Source organism: Adiantum capillus-veneris, chromosome 3, assembly GCF_014529385.1.
Source record: "Adiantum capillus-veneris isolate H3 chromosome 3, ASM1452938v2, whole genome shotgun sequence".
Lineage (NCBI taxonomy): Eukaryota > Viridiplantae > Streptophyta > Polypodiopsida > Polypodiales > Pteridaceae > Adiantum > Adiantum capillus-veneris.
Window position 1 is genome coordinate 150,348,450 of NC_140933.1, and position 19,502 is coordinate 150,367,951.

Genomic DNA, 19,502 nt, shown 5'->3' on the forward strand with positions numbered 1-19,502 from the left:
GGTTGGTGATGAGAACATATGATTGCTTCTCACTCACTATTTTTTGTTTTGCCAAAAGAAATAGGTACAAAAAAGTTGAATTTTTATCATTCTGCAAACCTATCATCAAAGTTTCTATAGCCATGCTCAATACAAATAATATATGCATGTTTTATTAGTTCCCTATTGTCCTTTAGGTTCATAAGGAGCCATGGAGCATGTCAAAAGAATAATACATCTCTTACCAAGGGGAATCTTGGGGACAAAGATGAAGTGCTAAATACAGCAAACATGAAAAAACTGGGTTCAACATTATGAGGTGTAGAATCCCATAGAAACTATTCAATATCTAGTCAAATTTGATCCTTATGACTATATATGGTTACTACCTACAAAATGCATGTAGTTGTCACAAGAAACTAACAATATTGAAAAAGCTATACTTGATATACTAGAATGTTTCGTTTTCTTCTATAATTGAAAAAATCAACCATCGTTGTCTACTATGCAAAATAGGGTATTAGGTGCCCCAAAACTCAAGGAATATTAGCTTTATGTTACAATATGCGACATAGAAAATCAAAACTGCATTTGGATATCATGAAAGCCACCAAAAAAATCATAGAAAAGCTAAAATTGGCTAAAAAACAGGATTTGACATTTTTGTAATTTGGTCATAACTTACAACTTTAACATTTATTTCTCCCTAAGCATCAGGACATGTTGAGGACTACTAAAGATAGTTCTCTAGCATTATAGACCTCACAAACATGAAATTCTAGAGTGGTATAGTTGAAAAAAGTTGAAAAAAGCCAAAAAGAGGACCCGTTTTTTCACACAGTTTAGGTTGTGAAATGTTGTGCAAGGACAAGGTTAAAGATAGAATTGATATTCCAAAAAAATGTCGATTTTTTTTCAGCTCATGAGACAACTTTCTAGACAGATAGCACCTCAAAATCCATTTTGAAACTCTTGACATAATTCAAGAAAAATGGTCACTTAACAGGACATAAAAGTGTGCCAGGACATAAAAGTGTCCCATTACCAACCTAGTGTTAAGCAATTGAAAACAGTTGAGGACCGGATTTTCATGGAGCCAGTCCCCCCTCCAAAAAGCTTTGTATTATGGTTTCTCCCATCAAGAGAGACATTTTACAATACAATTTCTTGTGTTCCTTCATTACTAGCTAGTGCAATGAAGATGGAAGCTTCATGAACTATGCAAAACACTTATCAAACACAACATCAATTCCCTCACGGTCTCAGACTCAAGACCTCACACATCTTCAAAGATGGTGAGAGCTAGCGGGGTATAAGAGTAGATTGAGAGGAAGGAGTATTCTTACGAGAAAGATGTACATCTCCTCACATAATCGCTCATATTAGCATAGCTTAGCTTAGTAATTAGCATGATAGAGGAGATGAGCATGCATTGAAGCTTGGCTCTTGGTTGGATTTGCATCACAAAGCCAAGAGTTGTTGGTGTAGGCCTTCCTTCTCACAAGCTTGGAGTAGGTGATAAGCTTTCCATTAAAGCTTGAGAAGGAGAGAGAGTCTTCTTTACTTCACACATGAGATTGTGTGAGTGTGTGTGTGATAATTCCTTGCAAAAATCAGCCCCCTCTCTCTCTTGGTCGACCCCCCTTGCTAATTAATTATGCTAGCATCCTATTGGACTTCCCCAGGCTTAGTCAATGAGAATTAAGCAGCATAAGTGATAGGCTTTTGACATGTGTCCCCCTTTCCCCTTTTGTGAGAGCTTTAGGTAACTTAACTAAACTCTCATTGGACCCCTTTGCCTCCTGGCCAATAGGAATCAGGCAAGCCATTGGGCTGCTGAATGCTCATTGGTCCCCTTGGGAGATTGTTCAATAGTCTTCTAGAGAGCTTAATTCTTATTGGTTCTTTTATTAAGTGTTTTTAAATTAATTAAACTAGATTTACTCTAGCCTAATTCTCATTGGTCCACCTCCAAGGCCATCAAATAGGATTTGAGTACACCTTGTGGGCATCTGGGCTAGGGAGCTCCCTCTTTCCCCTTGTGTACAAAGGGAGCTTGTGTGTGTGTGTATGAGTTTCTCTCTCATCCCCTACTTCTTGGGCTCACCCCCTCCTATGTAGGGCTTGACAAAGACTTTGGGACACACACAAAGCATCCAATTTTCCCTTAAGTTGACCTTTGGACACAACCTTAGCATTTTGGAAGTCTTAATGGGCTGAACCTTAAGGTCTTTTAAGCCCATTGTTGCACAAAGCTCTTTTGCAGATGGCCCCCCCTTTGGATCCCTACTGTGGCCGGTACTTAATCAATATTCTAGCTTTTTCTCCCCTGGCACTTCCCCATATTAAATGATCAGTTTAACATGAGAAAATCATTTAGGAGAATTAGATATTGATTATTTTGACAAGAACTCGAGACACTAGGCTAGCCAATCAATGCAACATGGCATGTCAGGAAAGGTCCCTATGATTGATAGCTTGGTGAGTGGTAGCTTGGGCTGCTACCACTTCTCAATATAAAACTTGAAAATCATACAAACGAAGAATATTAGCGGTAGATTGAGTATATTTGAATGTTTTTAAACATCAAAATTTCTACATTTAATACATTCTCTCACCTTCAAATTTAAAAATTAGTAAAAGTTTAAAAGTAGAATTACAATAACCTATGTTTTTGTCCAGCAACAATGTAGGCAATGTATGTGTAGAGTGGATGATAGGGCATGAATACACATTAAGGCCTAATAAAAAGGTGTCTACATAGCGTAACACTCTCAAAGTACAAGAGTCTATGGAAATATCTGTTTTTGGCAAATGAACACCTATTGTGGGATGTAAGTATGATATTGTGCTCAAGTGAGGCCATTGATTGAAGTTCTTATGCCTGTTGTGGAATGTAGATATGTGCTCAAGTGAGGCCATGAGATGTCGATTTGTGCTCAATTGATCCATTCATTGAGGTAAAATTGATGAGCACAAGTACTGAGTGAGGATTAGGCTACCAAATCCTTGACACAAGTGCATTAGTGAATTGGTTGACAAGGTTAGGGCTCCATTGACTAAGGATATGGGTTGTGCTGGTAGATTGGATGTGGTATGGATAGAGATTACAATGGGTAGCTAGGTGGTTGCAAGCAAGACACTGGAAGCAGAGGGGGGTAGTGCGTTTGAAAATTGGCCTTATAATGTATTTGGATTGGCCGTGATTTGAGAAAACCAGATCAAGTATATCTGTCCCTTAGTAAGTATACTAGATATATCATTCCCTTAGTAAGTATACTAGATATATCATTCCTAAATACAAGCTTTTTGCATTTTTTGAGAGATGTGATTAGGGATGATGTGTCATCACTATAAACTTTCATGTTTTTGGAAGACATGTCTTTTTTATGCGCCGCCATACCACTAAACTATGGGATGGTTTATGGTTACATTGTTTAACACTACAAAGAAGATCAATCGAATATTTATCCAAGATATTTCTTATTCTTTAAAAGGTTTTTCTCTCCTTTGCAGATAAACAATCAAGAACTTCAATTTGTATCAATTATAAATTAGTTGGAAAAAATTGAAACGAATCATCTCTTGGAGGAGTAGCTATTTTGACTTGAGAAACTATGGTTTCATAAGCAATAGATCGGGGTGCAACAATCAACAAGTTAGCAACTCAAGATCGGTCAAGTAGTGCACAATCTTTGGGCTACAATGGTGGGTCATTTTTAAAGGCCAACACTAAATATGCAAGAGCCATAAGTACTAAAGAGACCATTGTTAAAGATGCACTTCGGAGAAAGCACATCATTAGACATCATAAGCATGCTGTATTTTTTGTCTAAACGAAGAGTATTTGTAGTATGGCCACATGGAAACGAGAAAGCTCATCGTAGAGTCCCAGATGGCCACATAACACTTATGTATTGGAGTTCTAAAATAGAATGTCAAGGGAATGTACTAGATTATGTCTTTTTCATACTGTAGGCCACACCATGTCCAAGATGAAATTTAAAGGCCACACCATGTCCAAGATGAAATTTAAAAGGACCCCCTATACTTACACCAACTCATGTATTGGAGTTCTAAAATAGAATTCCAAGGGAATGTGCTACATTATGTCATTTGCTTTGCATACTATATATAGGCCACACCGTGTGCAAGATGAATTTAAAAAAGATCCCCTACACTTAGACCAACAATTACTATATGCTCCTTGTAAAATGATGGTTGATGAATTGGATGGGGCTTTATTATATTGTGCATGATTTTTACATCTTTTGCTCAATGTATGCTTCAACAATAAAAAAATCATGAAATCGCACCTACGTACTCCCTGCATTAATGACACAATTCTCATATGAGTTTATTTAGAAACATTTTTCATCTCACATAACCTATCACCAATATGAATATCCATATCAGTGGCTATAAGTGCTTGAGATTCATGTTTATGAATACCTCTATTAGCAATTAAATTGTATGCGGCCAAGCATGAACAACTTCATGTACACTAGAACAACATATTTAATTACAATGAAAAATACAAATTCTTATGCACACTCATGGATGTCTAGCTGGACAAACATGCGAGTATGAAAGCATAAAACGAGCTCTTTCTCTCTCTTATTTAAAAAATTATGTTCCTTCTTCTATCTTGTCTTCTAGACGGGTTAATATACTAGTACACTACAAGTATGAAATGAAATGGTCAGTGTCTCTTCTCTTCCCTTCCTCTCCGCATTATGTCTCTTGTGGATAAGGCACATACCCATATATTACCATCTAATCTAACTCTAATAATGGAGAGGGCTTGAAGGAAAGCGGTTGGAGAGCGAAGGCGAGATTGAGCTCACAAACTTTGTCGCAATGTGATAATGATTAAAAAATTGATTTAGGGCGCATTCGCACAGGCGTCGCCGTGGCATCGTTTTGCAAACATAAGCTTGCTTTCGTCGTCTTCTGAAAACGCTGCTTTGAAGACTCCACTGCTCATCATTTCGGCAGACTTGGAAAAATGTTGTCGTTCTCTCTCTCTTCTCGTGGCAAAGCCTCGTGCCAAGTCCAAAATAGACAAACACGTGCAAAAACTTTTACTCGCGCGCTCACCCAAAACGCTACCTTTCTAGTGTGCGGACCCACTCTTATATCAAGTTTGACGTCGTTTGAAACCTGTGGTAGCACGACTCACGAGTCACGAGCATGCAGAGAAGCACCCTTTGCAATGTTGCTTCTCTCTAAATAATGTCGAGGACGGAGATAGATGTGTGGATATATCGCCTTGCGCATCGTTTTCTCCTAACGTCCCCAAATGCAGGTTTGTTTTACTATAGTCTCTCTCTCTCTCTCTCTCTCTCTCTCTCTCTCAGTCAGCTATGACCGCTTGCTCTCCCATTGTTTTTTCAGAGCTATTGACTTTTTGAAGTGCGCAAGCAAAAGAGAGAGAGAGAGAGAGAGAGAGAGAGAGAGAGAGGGGGGAGAGAGGCTATGCAGTCATGGTGTAGATTGTTGGCTACTCTGTGCTGCAATCTACGTGACATAATTTTGATAGCTACCTCTAGCAGTGGGAACGTAGCTTTTGCTCATATCAGCAGATTGCCAAACATGGTCATCGGTAGCAAAAAAGTGCCCGATATAATTAACTTAAGGTTACCTCTGTATACAATGATTACTCAGGTAACCACTATTGACTTTGCTGAATGAGTCAAGGTTGGTTAGGTTTCTTCCACCTCCACCTTCCTAATTGGGCACCTTGGGTCATTTTACCAGAAAAGGGAGCGACTTATATTAAGTAAGAACAAGTTTTACATCAAAAAGCGTACAAAAAAGTCTAGATAAACATACAGATCCATCCAAGGCTACATCCTTTCATTTCATAAACCGCTCATGTGGATTGCATACTAAAATGCAGATTTGTCTGATTGATTACGGATGTTGCTCCATAAATATCATCAAGCACGCATTAACAACAAAGGGAGTTGGGATGGTGAAGATGATGGTGGGGGTGTGTTGTTGTAGAGACGGGAGTGGGAATTAGCTTAGGGAAGCCAAGTGGTAATCAAATGCTTTTTGAAAGAAGCACAAAGGCGATTGACCAACTATGGTTTATGACCACAAAGACGATCAACCAACTATGGTTGCGCATGCTATTGATGACAATAGAGCAAACATGGCATTTGGTGTATCCGTAATAAGGTGACACGTATCTTTTAGTAGCGCAATATCTTTTAATGAGCATGTAAAAAGTGATCAATCCTCTACCTTATTTGGGGGCTCCTCTATCTTGCATTATTTGTAAGTTCATCAGCAAATGGCAAAGGGCCACCATCAATCTTGTCTTGACGCCAAGAGAGGATGGTGAGACCTTGACGACATTCTGCTAGATGGAGAGGTGTTTACCAGGATCAGGGGCACATTCAAAAAGTGAAACTCCTAGGTACGCGGTTCAAAAGGGATCGATCATAGTCATAACCAAAATCATTGAATTGTTTAACATTGAGTTGGGCACCAAAGCACTACCAAGCAATTCCAGTGATATTGTTCATCCAATAACTAGTACCTATCTAATGTGGCATTCATTTATAATTTGTCATAATAACTAATATCTAATTCTCCTAAATGATTTTCTCATGTTAAACTGATCATTTAATATGGGGAAGTGCCAGTGGAGAAAAATCTAGAATATTGGTTAAGCTGACAGACCGGCCATAGTAGGGATCCAAAGGAGGAAAAATAGGGATCCAAAGGCGAGGCCATCTGCAAAAGAGCAATGTGCAACAATGAGCTCCAAAGACCTTAAGGTTCATCCCATTAAGACTTCCAAAATGCTAAGGTTCCAAAATTCAAAGGTAAAGTCCAAATGGTCAAGCTTAGTGGAATTGGATGCTTTGTGAGTGTACAAGAAGTCTTCAAGTGGTCCTAGATTGATGGAGGCGAGCCCTTTTAGTAGGGGATGAGAGAGAAACACACACACACACACACACACACACTCATGCAAGCCCCTTTACACAAAGGGAATAAGGGACACATGTCAGCTCCCTAGCCCAATTGCCCCCAAGGTGCACTCAAATCCTATTGGATGGCCATAGAGGTGGACCAATGAGAATTAGGCTACAGTAAATTTAGCTTAATTAATTTAAAAACACTTAATAAAAGAGCCAATAAGAATTAAGCTATCTAGAAGACTATTGGACAGTCTCCCAAGGGGTCCAATGAGCATTCAGTTATCACTTACACACTCACACAAGCTCATGTGTGAAGCAAGAAAACTCTCTTTCTCCTTCTCAAGCTTTAATGGAAAGCTTATCATCTACTCCAAGCTTGGAGAAGGGAGGCCTACACCAACAACTCTTTGCTTTGTGATGCAAATCCAACCAAGAGCCAAGCTTCAATGCATGCTCATCTCTTCTACCATGCTAATTACTAAGCTATGATATGCTAATATGAGTGATTATGTGAGGAGATGTACATCTTTCTTGTAAGACTACTCCTTCTTTCTCTCAATCTACTCTCATACCCCGCTAGCTCTCACCATCTTCGAAGGTGTGTGAGGTCTTGGGTCTGAGACCGTGAGGGAATTGATGTTGTATTTTATAAGTGTGTTGCTTAGTTCTTGAAGCTTCCATCTTCATTGCACTAGCTAGTTATTGAATGAACACAAATAATTGTATTGTAAAAATGTCTCTCTTGATGGGGGAAACCTATAATACAAAGCCTTTTGGAGGAGGGACCGGCTCCATGTAAATCCAGTCCTCAACCATTGTCAATAGCTTAATTTCTCTCTCTTTTGAAGTATTGTTCATGCCTATCTAACTAGGTGTTATCCTTTTTGTTGCTCTCTCCACCCAAACACTCTTGTTATGCTCATTAGGAATCTATTCTAATGAAATGCTCACTATGTTCATGCTAATTTTCGCTACACACAAGTTACTAGGCCATTAAATATTACATTGTTATCAGAGCACAAGGTTTCTCTTTTCTTGCTCAAGAAGGGAAGTCCTCAAGCTAGCTATAAATGGTTGGTATTATTAATTACAATTGAGTAAGTAGAATATGGATTTTTCAGCCTTGCAATGCGCCTGCCTTCGTGCAGATAATGGGGCATCACCATCGAGAGCTATGGTGTTAATAGTGGAGATTGTCTTACGGGGATTGTCTATGGCTTAACCACTATTGAGCTATTAGAAGCTTGACAGGAGCCATTGCTGTTTTGGTGTTGAAAGACCCTCTCTTCTATTCCTTGCAATTAATGGTATTCGAGCCACGGGTACAATAGCTTGAGTGCTTTTCTAAAGGGGTAAAGAGGAGTAGCAACTAGGGCTTGAAGTGCCAAAGTACACCTAAAAGTTGTTAGAATGGCTGACAATAATAAAGAGAGTGAAATTAATGTTGATAACTTTGATTTTGCTAATGAGCAGGCTACTAATGATGTCCCTATGCTTGTTAACTACTTTGTTTCTAGGCTTCAACAAGCCATGGGAAATCCATCTCTCCAAAGTGAAGTGCAATGGCAGCTTCATGCTCATGGGATTCTCCAAACTCCCCACCATGACGAGATAGTACCTAGAAAGCCTGCTTGCGAGACTCCCAAAGGAGGCCTCTCTCCGATTCGAAAAGAAGAAGAGGATCCATACGAAGGGCTCAAAAATTTTCTTCTTGATGATGCATCTCCTTCTCAAAGGAGAACTCAAGAGCCCCCACCGAAGAAATGAGAAAGAAGTCAGTCTCTTGCCACCTCGACGGAGATGGCTCCTCGAAGACGGCGGGCAAAACGCTCTCCATCATCTCCTAAGCGGAGAAGACCATCGGACACTTCTCCACACCATTATATAAAGAGGGATGACAAAAAGCAAGAGAAGAAAAAGGCGAGAAAAAGGTCACCCTCTTCTCCATCTTCTTCATCCTCTTCCTCTTATGAAGAAAGTGATGGTGTAGAAAAAGAGGATCAATGCAATAAAAGGCGATAAAGAGGTCACCCTCTTCTCCATCTTCCTCAAATTCTTCATCTTCTGAGGAAAACGATGGTGCAACTTTTGAACCATCAAAAAGAAGAGGCCATAGAAATCCTATGCCGCGTGGAAGAGGTCGTCCAATCTCAAGAAGTTCAAAGAGGGAGGAAAGAGCATCTCTTTCCTTACCTACGATGGTACCTTTGGTGCTACGAACAAAGTCTTGTCTTTCATCCAATAATTTGATGCGGCATTTGGAGATGAGGGCTTGATGGAGTCCTCTAAGCTATGCCATGTAGCTATGCACTTTCAAAAGTCCGCCAGGCAATGGTGGTCTAGCCTACAGGCCAACGGTGAAGCTCCACGAACATGGAAAGCTTTAAGAGCTTCCATAATGAAGCAGTTTTTGGCCACTGATGCCAAAGACAAAGTACTCACCAAATGGCAAAGTTTGAAGCTCTCTCCTGATGAATCCATTCACAAAAGTAGACAAGTTTTGGGATTTACATCTCAAAGCCAATGTCTTCAAAGAGATGGATTTTGGAGAGCAAAAACAAAAATTTTGTGCGGGCTTAACTGAAGAAATGGTGGAGTATGTCAACTCCCAAAGGCCACGCACCATATCTGCAGTTATACACCATACTATGGTGGCTTCTAGTTGAATCAATTTTCAAACAGGGGCTAAAAGAAATCTTAAGCCCACGGAAAACAAGGGTTCCAACGAGCCTAAGGGGAAGGAAAATGTCCAAAAGCCTCCTAAGGATAATTCCAATAACAACAAAGCTAAGGAGAAGGGAGTTTACAAAGGCAAAAACAAACTCTCTCTTGAAGAGCTTGAGCGTTATCGCAAGGATAACCGTTGTTTCAAGTGCAGCGAGCAAGGGCATGCATACCGCACTTGTCCCCAAAAGAATACCCGCCATGAGCCTCCTAGAGCTACCTTGGTAAAAATCCAAGAAGAGGAAGCTCACCACAAACGATCTCCTTCTATGCCATGCTTGGGGAAAGGTAAGAGAACATGCATGATGGTTTTATTCTCTTTGACCCTGGTTCTACTCACAATTTCATATCCACAGAGTTGACCACCAAGCTAGGCATCCAAGCTTATGAGATGGGAGATGTCCTACCCGCAGATGGTGCTTTCAAGGGGTAAGAAGCTTCAGTTAATCCCTTAATTGGGAAATTGAGGCTCCATGTCCAAAGCTATGTGGACAAAGAGGACTTCTTTCCCCCCCCTATCAAGCATGAGGATGTAACCCTAGGGGCACCATGGTTTCATTGCATGGCTTCGAATATTAAATTCCCTGAAAGGAGAATCTACTTTAGGTTCAAGAAAAAAGATATGTACATAGACGCTAAGGAGATGGTTAACACCATACCCATTGTACATACGCAAGCTTTCAATAAGTCAATAAAGAGCTCTATTTCGGTGTACATGATTTTTTGTTAAAGATTCTAATGCTTTAACAAAAGAAAATATAAACAATCACCAGGAATTAGAGTTATCCAATTTTCTCAAGGGGTTTCAAGATGTCTTTATTGATGACATCCCTTGTGAACTACCTCCTAAACGAGGCAATGATGACCATGCAATTGGACTTCTTCCAGGAAGTTCACCACCTAATAAACCTCCTTATAGAGTTTCTCAAGCTCAACAAAAGGAGATTATGCGGCAAGTGCATGAGTTAGTTGAGAAGGCAATGGTTGTATCTCATCTCCATTTTGCTCACCCGTGTTATCAGTGCAACAGAAAGACGGCACATATCGCATGGGTGTCGACTATAGAGCACTAAACAGGATCACTATAAAATTTTGGTTTCCCGTTCCAGGGGTAGAAGACCTATTTGATAAGCTACAATGGTCCACCTACTTTAGTAGAATTGACCTAAAAAGTGACTATCGTCAAATAAAGATAGTTGATCAAGACATTGTAAAGACCGCATTTCGCACTACTTTTGGTCTTTACGAATATATTGTCATGCCTTTTGGCTTGACCAATGCACCAACCACATTCAACCGCTTGATGGAGAAGCTATTCAAGCCTCACCAAACCTTTACTAGAGTGTTCTTTGATGATATTATCATCTACTCTAATTCACTAGACGAACATAAGCAACACCTCCATGTAATATTTCAAGTCTTAAGAGAGAATAAACTTTATGTTAATTGAAAGAAAAGTGAGTTTTTCTTACAAGAGATTCAATATTTATGTCACATTATCTCTCAAGATAGCATCCAAATGGATCCATCAAAGTTAGAGGTAATAAAAGGATGGCCTAATCCAAGGAATCTTCATGAACTAAGAAGCTTTATAGGTATATGTGCATACTATAGACGCTTCATAGAAAAGTTCTCACAAATTGCGAGACCATTACATGACCTAACAAAGAAAAACGTTAGGTATACATGGTCTGCCAAGGAGAACAATGCTTTCAAAAAGCTTAAAGAAAAGCTTATCTCTCAACCTGTGCTTACACTGCCGGATCTCTCAAAGCCATTTGAGGTCCAATGTGACGCTTGTGGTGATTGCCTTGGAGCTATTTTGCTCCAAGAAGGGCACGCCATAGCCTATGAAAGTTGAAGGCTCGACCCTGTTGAGCAAGCTCTAGGCATATATGAAAAGGAACTCCTCGCAGTTTTACATGCCTTAGACTCATGGAAGCACTATCTATCGGGGACTCCTTTCATTCTGCGGACGGATCACTAAAGCCTTAAGTACTTCATGACGCAGACCAAGCTCTCCAACAAACAAATGAGGTGGGCAATTTCCTTTCGCAATTTCATTTTCATATTGCTCACATTGCTGGCAAACATAATCAAGTAGCCGATGCACTCTCAAGATGGCCGAGAGTGAAAGCAGTTTTCATAGCAACTCACAGTGATCTATCTTCTATAATAGATGAGTATGCTATTGATCCCGATTTTAGAGATGTGATTTCATCCCTTGCACTAGGGAAGAAAGAGGAACCATTTACCTTACAAGATGGTTATCTTCTCTATGGCAATAGACTATACGTTACTAGCTCACTATGTGAGAAAGTAATGTATGAATATCATGCTCCTTCTTATGCGGGGCATAGAGGGATTCAGTCTACCCAAAAAGAGATTGAAACATATTTCTATTGGCCTACCATGAAAGCAAACATACAAGAGTATGTTTCTAAATGTGTGGTATGCCAAAAGATGAATTTTGATAGAGGGAAGCAACCTGGATTGCTTCAACCATTGCCAATCCCTAATTCACCTTGGGAGAGCATATCCATGGATTTTATCTTTGGATTGCCTAAGTCTATCCATGGAAATACGGGAATATGGACGATAGTAGATAAGTTCAGTAAACAAGTTCATTTTATACATGTTAAAAAGACTATCAAAGCCCATCAAATGGAAACCCTCTTCATTTCACAAATCTTCAAGTACCATGGCTTGCCAATGTCCATAGTGTCGGATAGAGATCCTAGAATGACCAGTAATTTCTGGAAGGGTCTCTTTGAGAATTTAAGGACAAGGCTAAACTTCTCTTTGGCCTATCACCCCCAAACGGATGGACAAAGTGAAATAGCTAACCTAACAATTCTTGATCTACTAAAAGCATATGTAATGGAAGTAGATCAAAGATCCCGATGAGAGAAGTACTTACCCTTGGTGGAATATGCTACAATAATACTATACATACCTCCACGAAAAAAGCACCTTTCGAGGTAATTGAGGGAAGATCAAAAATTCCTCTACTACTTAAGGTACATAGGAAGATCTTCACTGCATATGAGTATAGCCGAGACTTACAAGAATATTTCCAAAAGATTAAGGATGCTATCTCTATCTCAAGCAAAGGCAAAAGGTTGTTGTTGATAAGCACAGAGAGCCCAAGCCTTTCTAGAAAATGATTGGGTCTTACTTAAATTTCCCAAGGCTCGATTAAGACACATGATGGGCAAGAATCCTACGGGACACCAAAAGTACTATGCTAAGTTAGCAAAAAGGTACTATGGTCCCTTCCAGATCCTTAGTCCAATCAATGAGATGGCCTATCAACTCAAGTTTCCTGGTCTTGGCTCATACACAATGCTTTCCATGTGAGCCTATTAAAGCCTTACAAAGGAGAGCCTACTAAAGCCTTAAAAAGAAGAGCCACCTCAAGAACCAACTATTGAAGACTCACCGGAGATTGAGGACCAAGAAGAGGGTGCTACAACCATAATCCATTCTCTGACATGAAGACAAGGTATTAAGAGGTGGTAAGACTATCCGACGATATCTTATTAATTTTAAGATGCTAGATGGATCGAAGGCATACACTTAAAGGATAACGTAAACCTTGTCAATGCTTACAATGCTTCCCTAGAGTAAGCAAACGTACAAATGTTTAAAATGAACAAAGTTTTTGTCTTATAAGACTCTCTTTTTCTTTATTGTGCACAAATGTGTAGTAGTATGCATGCTTAGAATCAAGTTTACGGAGACGACATCTCCCAAACACCAAGTAGAGCTTTCTACTCTACTACGGAATATGATTCATAAGACTAATGTGCTGACATGCTTGCGGCAGCTTAGGATCTCAAGCGCCAAATGGATTAGTCATCCATTCTGGAACAATGTCATAGGGTAAGATAGGGATCCTCTACCCGCTAGAAAAAAGACTAATGAATAGGCTCTATCTTCTCTACCTCATAGTCGAGGACGACTATGATTTCTAGTGAGACGTAATGTCATAATAACTAATATCTAATTTTCCTAAATTATTTTCTCATGTTAAACTGATCATTTAATATGGAGAAGCGCCAGGGGAGAAAAAGCTAGAATATTGGTTAAGCTGGTAGACCGGCCACAGTAGGGATCCAAAGGAGTGAAAATAGGGATCCAAAGGGGGGGGCATCTGCAAAAGAACAATGTGCAACAATGGGCTCCAAACACCTTAAGGTTCAGCCCATTAAGACTTCCAAAATGTTAAGGTTCCAAAATTCAAAGGTAAGTCCAAATGGTCAAGCTTAGTGGAATTGGATGCTTTGTGAGTGTACAAAAAGTCTTCAAGTGGTCCTAGATTGATGGGGGCAATCCCTTTTAGTAGGGGATGAGAGAGAAATACACACACACACATGCACTCATGCAAGCCCCTTTACACAAAGGGAATAAGAAACACATGTCAGTTCCCTAGCCCAGTTGCCCCCAAGGTGCACTCAAATCCTATTGGATGGCCATAGAGGTGGACCAATGAGAATTAGGCTACACTAAATCTAGTCTAATTAATTTAAAAACACTTAATAAAAGAACCAATAAGAATTAAGCTCTCTAGACTACTATTTGATAGTCTCCCAAGGGGTCCAATGAGCATTCAGCAGCCCAATGGCTTGCCTAATTCCTATTGGCTAGAAGACAAAGGGGTCCAATGAGAGTTTAGTTGCATTAATTAATTACCTAAAGCTCTCACAAAAGGGGAAAGGGGGACACATGTCACAAGGCTATCACTTATGCCTCTTAATTCTTATTGGCTAAGCTTGGAAAGATCCAATGGGAAGCCAGTAGGAGGAAGTAGCAGGAGGGGTCGACCAAGATGAGAAAGGGGGCTGATTTATAGAGGCATTATCACTTACACACTCACACAAGCTCATGTGTGAATCAAGAAGACTCTCTCTCTCCTTTTCAAGCTTTAATGGAAAGCTTATCATCTACTCCAAGCTTGGAGAAGGGAGGCCTACACTAACAACTCTTGGCTTTGTGATGCAAATCTAACCAAGATCCAAGCTTCAATGCATGTTGATCTCCTCTACCATGCTAATTACTAAGCTATGCTATGCTAATATGAGTGATTATGTGAGGATATGTACATCTTTCTTGTAAGACTACTCCTTCTTCCTCTCAATCTACTCTCATACCCCGCTAGCTCTCACCATCTTCGAAGGTGTGTGAGGTCTTGGGTCTGAGACCGTGAGGGAATTGATGTTGTATTTTATAAGTGTGTTGCTTAGTTCTTGAAGCTTCCATCTTCATTGCACTAGCTAGTTATTGAATGAACACAAAGAATTGTATTGTAAAAATGTCTCTCTTGATGGAGGAAAACTATAATACAAAGCCTTTTGGAGGGGGGACCGGCTCCATGTAAATCCGGTCCTCAAATGTTGTCAATAGCTTAATTTCTATCTCTTTTGAAGTATTGTTCATGCCTATCTAACTAGGTGTTATGTTTTTTGGTGCTCTCTCCACCCAAGCAATCTTGTTATGCTCATTAGGAATCTATTCTAATGAAATGCTCACTATGTTCATGCTATTTTCCACTACATACAAGTTACTAGGCCATTAAATGTTACATAAACTGTCAAAGAAAATGTGGCTTGAAGACCAAGATCATCTTTTCAACTAGAGCTTTATATACACTTAAAATAATATGTGTTTCAATATTATGCATGTTGACTCTCTATTACTTAGCTTTGATATCGTAATCATTTCTACTAAGTACTGTGATTTGCAATGGACAGGCTTGACAATTGAGATAGTCTTCTCAAAAGAAAAAAGAGTGTGGTTGTAGGAATGGTTTAGTGTTTTGACTGTTGATTCTTGCATTCCATTAGGTAACCGACAATTTTGCTCTCAGTCATTGGTAGGGAAATAGATAGAAGAGGTGAAAGCAATGTCAAAGGTAACGTCTCTGTTGGACATGTACCTGCAAAAAATATGAGGCTTGCTACACAAGTTCTCTCTCTGCCATATAAGAGGGTGGTGGGGAAGACTATCCTTTACCCATCATTCTTATATTGCTCTCGCACTCACCAACTTACCATGATTGGACGAGAGATAGTATACCATGATGAAATTAGAGAAGGGCTACAAGAATGCAGTGTGCACACTTCTAGAAGGGTGTGTGGGAGATACTTATAGAGAATAGACAGAGAGAACTGCTTAATTTATAAATGGAATGGATTTTATAAATAGAAGCCATGCGCAGAGACAAAGGGGTGTTTATTCAAATGAAGGCGTTTTAAACAAGTAAAAGAGACCACCTCATCTATGAGAGGACTCCATTGTGATTGTAAGAAGTTAATATCAAATGGATGAAAGCTAGAATTATTGATTCCTTATTTATAAAGTGAAGATTCAGGAATTGTTGAATTTAATTAATGCGTAGCCTAATTGAACATGATATTATCTTCACTACCTATAGATGACACCTCATCTGCATACTTAAAGCTTCCAACACAACCCTCCACATTGTATTTTTCTAGTTAAGGCTTCCAAGCGAAAGAAGGGCTCACTAAAGACACCCCCACATGCATCCACATCAAACCGTGCTTCACTTGGGCATATAGAAAGTCAAGCCTTAAAATGTTCACTGCATTGAATGGAAAGTGCCTCTCAAAGTCCATTTTGTTGAGAGAATTTGATTGGGTGTTGTGGCCTCTCCTCAACTTCTACTTCCTGATAGTGACCTATTAGCTATTGAGACCGAGCAATCCTGACTAAGATATCAATGTAACTGAATTTGGCTAACTGGCCCTAAGCTTTCTAGGAGAAACTTTATAAGCTAACTCTCTTGTAGTGAAAAAAAATTTCATTGAAAGTAGCCCAATCCTTTGTGGCACACATTGAACTTTTGTCTTTTGGCATCTCTTCATTATGCACTCCAACATTTATCTATTGACATATCCCATATATGCAAATGACCTATCTATACACTCATTCTTGCCTTGTTTCATGGCCCTACGCAAAGGCCTCTCAACTATCATACTCACACTTCTCTTCCATCAAATACCAATGAACCTTTTGAACTCAAGAGTTGTGTGGCCAAATTAATCAATTTGTCTTTAACAATCTCAAACTAATTCTCAAATGCTCGTGAACATATTGAATCCACTACACTAACACCCGTGTATTTTGCATACCATAATTGGGGATATGGGCTTCACATGAACATACATGTTTGAGTCATTGTATGCCGAGTCTGATTGTAGATTACTCCTCCTAGAGGTTAATCCTCTGCACCTCTAGTTCTACTCACGCCCCTTGATATCCAGACTTTACTACATCTAGCTCCACATTTGTTGCTAAGCCTATTAAGTTGTTTTCATATATCGTTCCAACAATACAACTTGGTCTCTACGTATGGTATCCACCAACCGGCCCCTCATTGAGGTTTCCCCATCCTCACTTTCCCTATCTGAAGCACATCATGTTCCGCTCCTCCACTCCTCCCTTCTTCCAATATTTTTGACACACATACTCATCAATGTGTTCCCTATGCACTTGCCATACGAACCAATGGAAGTACACCACACATGGAACATATGATGGACAACATGTTCCCTATGTATGTGTCCTTCTCAAGTAGCATGTATCCTATTGCAAGCTTCACACACGAGTCTTGGACACAAAATAAAGAGAAAGAATGAGAGAAATCACATACATCTTTCCCAGATCCAGATGAAGAAAAAAGCGTACAGATAGCTCTAGAATCAATAGAATCAGGCATCATAAGCAAAGATTGTAAAATTTATAGCCGTGGTTCCATTGCCGTCTATCTCACCACCAGCCACCAAATATCCATCAACTTCCTCCACCGTCTCTTGCGTCTTCATGTTGGAAATGTGAATGAGTACTTTTGGTCAAAATGTTGGTTCAAAAAGCTATCATGAAAACTAAACCTCTCCTCTAGTTATCTTCTAACTCGAAAAGAGGGAAATATGGGGATTAGGTGTATATTCTGACCGACATAGAGTGGGAAAGATAGGTTTCGAGCAATACTCCTTTTGGATTGGAGATGGAGTTCCATGACATGTCTTATATAATAGGGATATGTGTTCAATGGGCATTACTATCCATTTTTATTAGTTGGTCAAGTCTACTTTTTTTACAAGAAGTTTTGAGTTTAGGGTTGCAATACAAAATGATATCGACAACAATACAAATTCATTTGGACAGAAACAAAGCTTTTTTGTATCAAGATATTGCTGAAACTGTTGGTCTAAATAAACAAACCAGAGGCTCTTTCAATTTTTTAAAGCAATAACCGTCACTTCAAACTTAGAAGTGTGACGATTACATACCCAACAAGTAATTTTATAATTTAAACTGGAGAAACCAATGAAATTGGTTGTATTTCATAGCTTGAAAACTCATTGTGAACGATTTTAGGAACCAAAGGCGCAACCCTCATTTTATACATAAGTGGAATAGGAGCATTGTCTATGTATTAATGAAGTGGGAAGATCAAGAGAGGAGTGCAAAAGAGCGTTAGCTAGTAAGTGGGTATATTATCTCTCTATAGCCTATTAAGAGTAAAATGGAGGCAATTGCTCCTCATTCATATTGTGGAGTGACCACTAATTCAGTTTCCATGGCGACTAACAAAGTCATTGATCTCCATTGCCCCTTGAGTTATGCTTGTGCAGCCTCGCCCCCTAGGTCGGTCCTACACAGTGGCTATCTCTTTACCAAAGTGTATGGGCCCAAATCCTTCTCTCTCATCTCGCCAATTCACATCACCCACAATTGTTAGCTTCTCTTACTTCCAAGCTTATGTGAGAAATATCCTCGAGGAGAAACGAAGCAAGGCTTTCTGATATGCAGAGCTAATGCGAAGAGAGAAGCATTGTGTCTCTACCCGCATGATGCAGTAACACCCGCATCTCCCCAAGCAGAATCTCCTATATCTAAAAGAGTATGTTCCCTTGCCTTGTTCTTTTAGATATGGGATATCGCCCTTTGTGTATAATTACCATCCTATAGGTTCTCATTTTTAGCCCAATATGAGGCACTCAAGGGTAGAACCATTGTAGGAGCACTAATTAATAAATTTGCTTTTCATGATTTAATTACCATGCTAAAGGTTCCCATTTCTGGCCCATTATGAGGCACTCAAGGGTACAACCCATTGTATAAGCATTGAAGTCTCTTGGAATTGTTCTTCCTACATTGCATTAAATACACTTCTTCTTCTTCTTCTTCCTCTCTCTCTCTCTCTCTCTCTCTCTCTCTCTCTCTCTCTCTCTCTCTCTAAATTTTGCATCACCTGGGCAAGTTTGTCAATTAGACGCATGATCATGCATCCCCATGACTACATTGTCAAACATGTTGTGGATTGAGCAGTTGGCAAAATGTATGCGCACTCTTAAATGATGTCAAAAGTCACTTGAATGCATTTCAAAAGCGAAGTTAAACAAATGTGGAAGAATATGGTCACCTTGGTCAGTGGAGAGATGAATAAGCAGAGAGCACAAGCAAGCCTCCGTCTTGTGGCCTCCCCTCTCCAGCATTCACACGTACTCCTCGCTCACCACATGGCATGCACTCGGCATCCACTAGCAAGCCGTTCGGAACCCGATCACATCCTTCTTAGCCTGATCCCGTTCACGCATGTAGTAGTGATGCTCGATGGTGATAAAGGTGACCATCACCCCCTGGCTCGCTAACCACTTAGCTTGACCATCTCCATGTGCATTCGAAAATGGTAATACCACCAAATTTGGCATCCCTAGAAACTCGACCATCTTGCTACTGGCGCCATTGCCATCAGGATCGAAGAGTAATGTGATGTGATGGCTATGGCGTGGAGACGATGGAGTGGGAGCAAGCACACTGCATATTACGTCGTGC